Below are 7127 nucleotides of genomic sequence, written 5' to 3'. Positions count from 1 at the left end.
TGACTGATAACGTTTGATTTGGTCAGTTTTGATGTTCTCCCCTTTTTAATTTATTTAATTTGGAGCTAGATATATAGACAATAACTGTTTAATGTCTTTAAATATCAGCTGTATTTGTACGAGGCTAGGAAACAAGGTGTATGCCTGCTTTTTTTCCGAGCTATTACACCGTTTTGGAGCAAAGTACAAATACAGCTGATATTTAAAGACACTAAACAGTTATTGTCTTTATCCTGCAATTAATTCTGTATATTATTTATGTTTTTTGTAGTAATACGATGTACAGTAATCACATTTTCAGCTGAAGACGGGCTCGCAAAAAAAGAATCTCGAATGGTCAACAATAATACATCGCTCCAAGTGAATAATTATCTATTTTAACATAACAATTAATTTCAACAGTAAAAACAAATAACAAAATATTGTTCAATTTGAAACAGGAGTGTACGAGCTGTCCTACGCTTCAGACTCGACATTCACTAAACATGCATGCTGAAATTCACATGGTTGGTTTTGTTACACAATCATACACATTCAAGTTTTGATATCGATAGTTGTCATCGTAGAAAAAGACTGCTGTTTATTTGTGTATGTTATCATAAAATTGGTGGGATTCTTATTGCTTAAAAGAAATGTTGGAAAAGAAACAGAACGTATAAAAGAAATCATTAATTCGCAATTGATACGTCGTTGGAATGCGATTGAAATACACATTCAGAGGTCACGCTGATTCATACAATACTCAGTCCGACAGTGGGCGGAGCTTTAAAGCGATATCTGTATAGTATACAGATACATCATAGCGATATCTGTAGGGCTGTATCTGTATAGTACACACCCAATTGCAGGATAAATTCAGGTAAAAATGACAATTAGATACCGTTGGTCATATGGCGCATAACTTACCAACGTATTTACGAATCTCTTTCAAATTTTAAGGTTTGCAGCGTTCTTATCAAGGTATATCAGAAAAACGCGTACCCACAACATCATTTCAGACGCATGAAATTTATAACGTGTTGTTTTCATTTGTTAAAGTGTTTGTGTTGTTATTTTAAAGGACTAATCGACGGGCTCACTCCAAGCTGTGTTGCCAATTACTTTGCTAATGCCCGAATGCGAATCCCGCTTGATTATTTTTTAAATCAAAATAAGTAAGTTAAAAGTGAAGTTTTATCAAGTTTGGGCTGAATTTTAGACGTATTTATATGTTTACACGCACTGCCATTGCCTCCAGTTAAATATTACCCATAGACACCGTGATGCAACCCTGCGTATGATATAAAACAAGATGGGTACGGTAGACAAAGTCACTAAACTAGCTCATGGAGACTGAGGTACATTAAGTGGATAATTTTTCGCTTTGTTTCGTTATTATTTCTTTCTCTTCCGTAATATATAGCTATATCATTTGTCCTTGACAAGAGCTTAGATGCTGAATTAATAACTGTTTTACGTTATTCTTATGTATCACATCGTGTATACACTGTAAACACTTAATGTTTGCAACCATAGTAGCTTATTAAGCTTTCACATTAAAAAAAGTTAAACCAGTATTTTTAATCTTTTTACTTGTATGTTTATCCTCATGCATTAAATGCAATTTATGAACAATATGTTACGCGTGAAAAATATTGATAAAGTGAATACGCTGACCATAGAATCCAGACATAAAATAAAAACACAACTTAGTATATAGTGATAGGCATCCATTTATCATTATTAACCCTCCGATTTAAAAAAAAATCATTCCCTTTAAAGAGTTACAATATATATATATAAAACGTAATTGATAATATTTTTTCTCAGATTTTATGCTAAATATTTGCACTTTTAACAGCCAGCTGTGGTGCAGAAAGATTAATCCGAAAGTTGTTATCCACAAATCAATATGTAAACGATATAGAAAGTTCTACTTATAAACGCTTAATTTAGTTTCTACAAACAACGCATATCAAACTTATACTGCATTATATTTTTTTTCCCGTTTTTTTGTACGATAACGTTACTTTCATTTCTATGAAAATAGTCAAGACAATGATATACTTTGCGTTTTATATCCTGGCGATTTTACCAATTCTTACTTGTACCTTCGGTGCTAGTATCAACTTTAGTCACCAGAGTGGCATATCTACTAGCTGTACCAATGGAAAATGTAAAACGGTATCTGATAGAGGACATGTGTCAGTAGACTGCAAGAACGGTAACTGTAACAAAGAATATTCCAGTACTCAATGTAAAAATGGCAAATGTACCCATACTGGTGATACTGGACCGACGAAAGACATTCCTGAACCGAAGTGGGACTATATGGGAGGTGGTTTCGATTCGTCAGATTTCGGAGATATGAGTGGAGGGTATGGTTTTGGAGGCTTTAGAGAGTGTTATGATGGACAAATAGAGGATATGTATTATGAAAGCATGTTTAACAGATGCTACAAGACAGTATGCATCAATGGTTTATGGAAGGATCAGTCATATCGGGGACGTTGTCATAAATGAGTAAGTTATATATTTTAGAGGTTCCTTTAATCTTGCTCAGAAATAAAACTCCCATTCAGGTTTATTAACATCTGTAAAGAGTTAAAGACCATATAAGTTAAACAAAAGAGTTCCATGATTACACTCATTTAAACATGAACCAAGCTTTATAATTTCTAAAGTGAAACTAATATTTGACCTATGCATACTATTCATTTTGTTTAATCATGAATACGTAAGATTAGTTTTCTAAGCATAAAATTTACCTTGGAGGTAACTTGAACAAAAAATATAAAGAAAATGAGAAAAGAATAACAGTTTTAAAATGTTCTGTACCAAGTCAGGAATATGGCAGTTATCTAATAGTCGTTTCAATGTATGCTGCATTGGCGTTTGTTTTTGTTGCAACTCAGTGTTTTTGTTGTTATCTTGTTTTCGTCTCATATATAGTTGATGAGTTTCCCTCGGTTTTAATTTTTCTCTTAATCGATTTATGATTTTTGAACAGCAGTATACTACTGTTGCCTCTATAGATAAAAGGGATATTTCAATATTAACTATACTTTTGTATGACTTTAGTTGTCTTTTGTTTTTGTTTTTGATTTTGGTTTTGTTTTAGTTCACATGTTTTCACTAAACTAATGTAAAGATATAGTAGGAAGTATAATTATTTTAACAATCGACAGCTTACAGAAAAGTTTTGCGTTAAATGTAAATATGGCGCGTGGTGAAATTTTTATCACGTATATTTGCTTTAAAAAAGTTAATATTAACTAAAAGGTCATTATGATTTTTGGTGGTGGGTTGTTGTAAGTTGCTGTCAGTTTGACATATACTAAACAACAGTTACTTCTTTTATTGACCTGAAACTTACATTTCGAATAAAAGAAAGACAATCCAATGACTGGTTGTTATCTGTGTATAAACTGACAGACTTTGAAACGCAATACAAGATTATTTTCATTTTCATTTTTGAATATGTAATTTTTGTAAAATACTAATATAAACATACATTTCATTCATTATTGCAATACCTGAATAAAGTTTGAAGTTCGAAATACTGTGCCTCAATGATTGACAGGGAATTCGACAAGATCTGGTTATGCATGTATTGATTGTACTTTTGTCTGTGCTGAACATGTCTCTGTTTCATCCATCAAAGTCTCTCATGGAAATTGTACAGTTTAAAGCTGTGGTAACACCTTACCGGATAGCTCGAACGGATGAAAACAAAACGTTCTCCGATGACAAAGTTTGTATCCGTTGGGTGTCCGTTTGTTTATACTGACCAAATAAAACGAACGGGTAACGAATGCCTCAAACCTCGGTCAGACCTTACCGGATAAGACGAACGGACGTCTAACGGATGAAAATAAAAGTTGTTCGTAGACAAAATTGTTATCCGTTGGGAGTCCGTTGATGTACAGACCAAATAAAACAGACGCTTAATCAATACATAACAGACATGCAACGGATATGCAACGTACGAGAAACGGAAACGTACCGGACAGAACGGATGTCGAACGTACATCCAACGGACGAGTACCGAATAAAACGTACACCTAACGAAAGCGTACCGAATAAAACGGATGAACAAGATATACGGAAAAAGGCGACAATAATAATACATGTAGATCGCATAAATATTCTACATGTTTCTGTGTAACTGGTTTTGGTTTGTACTTCAAAATGCCGCCAAAGGGCAGTGTCTGGCCTGAAATTGAGCTGCTTGATTGTGAAGACGTGCTCTTACTCTAAGATCGATTATGAAAAATAAGAATGCATTAACCTTAAGAAATCTAATTGGCATTTCCAACGCGAAATTTTCAAATGGCATTTATCCGTTTCTCATCCGTTCAATCCGTTACACGTCCGGAAGAAGTCCGTTGATGAATGTATCTGCCAGACCGCAAACGAATGTATAACGGACACGTAACGAATACAAAACGGAAACGAAACGGACGAGTACCGTACAAAACGGACGCCTATTGGACGTTCAACGGACATTTCATCCGTTGGGCGTCCGTTCAAAGTTTTGAACATGCTCAAAATTTTCCATCGGACAGAACGGACGTCGACGGATAAAACGTACGCTTAACGGATATGCAACGGATATGGACGGACGTCTAAGGGATAAGAACGGACGTCTGACGGACATGAACGGATTGAAAAACGTTATCCGTTAGGCATCCGTTCGAGTTGTCCGTTAAGGTGTGACCGAGTCTTAACGGACACTCACAGAATATGCAACGTACGAGAAACGGAAACGTACCGGACAGAACGGAAACCTAACGGAAGCGTACCGGATAAAACGGATGTACAAAATAAGCTGAAAATCAAAAGCGATAACAATAATACATATCTTTCAGGACTAATCTTGTCCTCCATCTCCTTTGTCTTCACCTTTCTATACTTTCGACAACTAGTAGGTTCATATTTGCAACATTTAAGTTCACTCGGGCCTAAATGAGAACTGACATGCTCTTACTCCAAGATTCATCATGAGTATTGTGGTTCAGTTTGGGGAAATTTATTACAAAAAATTCAAATAGAATCATAAAACTTCAAAAAAGAGTAGCAAGAATTATATTGGAATGCGATATTTCTGTTCTCTCTAATTTTATGTTTTCATCTTTAAAATGGCTATATCTTAACAAATGAATAAAATACCAACAATCAGTTCTAATGTATAAAATTGTATATGGACTATCACCTGATTACTTAGCAATGCTAAATATTAATGATATGCAACTCCACAACTTACGATCTGTCTCTAATAATGATCGCTTTGTTCCAATACCAAATACAAACTTTTTGAAAAATCTTTTCATTATTCTGCAACCAAGGTATGGAATTATTAACCACTCAAAATAAAAAAAATGTCGTAATGTGGAATTATTCAAGAAACATTGTTATAATCATTTTCCTGAAAATTATATGCTAGTCAAATAATTTGTTGTAAGAATAAGAAAATTCAAAAAAACTTTATCAAATATTGCCATTTATTGCCATTTGTAAATTTGAATGATTGAATTGTGCATTACTAGTAATATATATTGTAATAGATATTGTATTTTAATGTATGCATGTATGAATGTTAAATATAACTATGAATGTATGAATGTTAACTGTGTATGCATGTATTTTGTCTGAGGGCCTCAATGAAAATTAGACTAGTTCTAATTGAGTAACCCTCTTTAAATACATAATTTTATTATTGTAATAGTAATAGACATGCATGACACTCAAGAAATCAATAATTGTAATTTCTGAGTGACGCGAAATTTTCAATTGGCATGTATCCGTTTCACATTCGGTAGGTATCCGTTATCCTTCCGTTTATGTACGTTTCCCATCTGTTCATCATCCATTTTATCCGTTATACGTCCGGTAGAAGTCCGTTGGTGAATTTGTCTACCGGACCTCCAACAGATGTAAAGACGTTACGCACGTTATAGCGTCAAAACCGTGTAATTAATCAGTCAACACTTTTAAACAGTTTTTCTTAAAAATAATAACAGTTAAGTTCTATAAAATTTATATCCATAGACTAGAAAAGTAAATACTATTCCGAAAAAAAATTAGAAATTGTTTTATTATATTTTACAATAGTCTTAAATAAGGACAACATATTGACAAAACGTCAAATATATGCATGTCAGACGTAACAGACTATACACATAATAACTTAAGCAAGGGTGTTTGTGTTCTTCAAAGCAGTGTTATATCCACGAAAATTCAAATGCATGACATGCTTATAAAGTATTACAATATTGCTGAAAAAAAATTATGCGTTCCTGTAACGACCAACTCTATTTTGTGTGCATAATGGTCAGATTTAGGAAAATGTTAAGTCATCAACATTTATAGGTTTTAAAATATAAAATTGTATGAAATTTCGTTCATGTTTATTATGCTAAAAAAGGCTTCTGTCAAATGTCTTGCAAGATGTCCAATGTCGGATTTCGACAATCGTTTCATTTCTTAATCTAATTGTTCTTCCTTCTCTTTCATAATATCAAGGTAATAAAATATGAATATTTTCTGTTATAAAGATGTGGACGTTTGAAAACAAGAAAATATGATGGAGACATCTGACATTGAACGAATCAATTATTTACATGGAAAATGTTATCGTAAAACGCCACATGTGTAAAGTATAAACATTTTCATTTTTGGTACTAGCAACGAATAATGTATTACACGGAAGCAAAGACCTATAACTAATACTAATATACGTCCTGGACGAAAAGAATCTTTCCATAATTTGTTACCCACAAGCAGAATAGATGCCCCCTGTTCTCTGTTTACTTAAACATATCTTATCAGTTTCCCCGTGTTGTTTATAATTATGAGACTTCAAATACAATTTTCAGAATAAAAACTTCTTTTGGCGACCTATTACCGTTTTATTTATTTTTTAAATAAAAATTTATTCATTTGTTGAATTAGACCTAATGCCTGCTTCCCAGTGAACATTTTTTGATTTACAAGTTTGTTCGTTTAATAAAAATGTAATGTGTCGCACAGGATTGCAGATTTAGCATCACTGTAATTTTATCATTATCGATAATAAGTGATGGCAATTACTGCAGATATCTAAAACAATATAGTACGACAAACTGTCATATTTTGTCAAATTTTTG

Source organism: Mytilus edulis, chromosome 5 (assembly GCF_963676685.1).
Source record: "Mytilus edulis chromosome 5, xbMytEdul2.2, whole genome shotgun sequence".
In the NCBI taxonomy this organism is placed as follows: Eukaryota; Metazoa; Mollusca; class Bivalvia; order Mytilida; family Mytilidae; genus Mytilus; species Mytilus edulis.
This window is presented reverse-complemented; position numbering follows the sequence as displayed.